Source organism: Herpailurus yagouaroundi, unplaced genomic scaffold (assembly GCF_014898765.1).
Source record: "Herpailurus yagouaroundi ecotype Mexico unplaced genomic scaffold, PumYag 165, whole genome shotgun sequence".
Taxonomy (NCBI): domain Eukaryota; kingdom Metazoa; phylum Chordata; class Mammalia; order Carnivora; family Felidae; genus Herpailurus; species Herpailurus yagouaroundi.
The window spans coordinates 21,868,375-21,869,557 of NW_024412406.1; the positions used below are offsets into that span (position 1 = coordinate 21,868,375).

General features: G+C 40.3%; 1 protein-coding gene across 4 annotated transcripts in view; it reads left to right on the top strand.

Moving 5' to 3' along the window:
* The window catches only part of ASPH (aspartate beta-hydroxylase), a 229,473-nt gene that overhangs the window by 61,479 nt on the left and 166,811 nt on the right, over nucleotides 1-1,183 (top strand). The gene's annotated exons all lie outside the window — the stretch shown is intronic.

Below are 1,183 nucleotides of genomic sequence, written 5' to 3' on the forward strand. Positions count from 1 at the left end.
CCTCTCCCTCTCCCTCTCCCTCTCCCTCTCCCTCTCCCTCTCTCACACACACACACACACACACACACACACACACACACACATTAGTTATGGTTCTGTATGTGTAAAAGTAATTGGACAGATATAGATAGCCATATGGAACAGTTAATTTACATTTCTTTTTTATGTGTAGTCAATAGTAAGGCATACACTAATACTTTCCCCCCAGAATAATGATGATGATATTTTTTTTATTTTAACTGAAGCATATTACATTGCTATCACATGTGCAACATATTACATTGCTATCACATGTGCAACATAGTGTTTTGACAAGTCTGCATGTTATGCTGTGCTCACCACAAGTATAGCTATCATCTGTTGATAATAATATTTCAACCAAAATAAATTGCCATTCTCAAATGGACTATTTCATTTGATGGAAGCAAATGGTGATGGGTAGAGAAAGAGGAAAGGAATTTAGGCATGGAGGGTGATTTGAACAGTGTAACAGAATAGGAGTGAAAACATCTCATACTGAAAATGGGAGTGTGATTAGGGTTTTGAGAAACAGAGAGTAGGTTCTGCTTGGGGGCTTCTCTTATACAACCGTAGCCCTTCACTGCTGAGTGACGGTTCGTGCATGGTGCCGCCCCCACCGGCGGTTACCGGTAATCACCACACCTCCCACTCTAAGCCTAGGAAGTGTGTTGGCAACTTGGAATGCCACCTTGGAAAGTTTGCTGATACATGAGTATAAAATAGCATTTATGTGATGGGGGGATAGAACTGAGAACATCAGGATGCCGAATACAGGCTGGTTAGAATGACAGTGTACTGAGAGGTATATAGTATTGATGTTTGTTAGAGGGTAAACCTATTATCACAGCTTTTATTTGCCAAGATAAGAAAGAGAAAGGCATCGCAAATTTTAAAATGAAGAGTAGAAGGATACACCAGTATGACAGTGTAATTCTTGCTTGTGTAATTTCTTATAAAGGAAGTTTGAAACTTTGGAGGAAAAAAAGCAATGATTAGAGTCCTGTCAAAATATGCTGTCCTTTTTTTGGATGGCAGTGATGATTGAGTAGGAGAGTAAAGTTCCCTGGTCTGTTCGTGTGTCATGCTAAGCACAAGGCCCTGGCTGTGCAGCCACACCAGAGAGGGAAATGCCATTTCCAGAGGAAATTAAGTATTTCTGAAG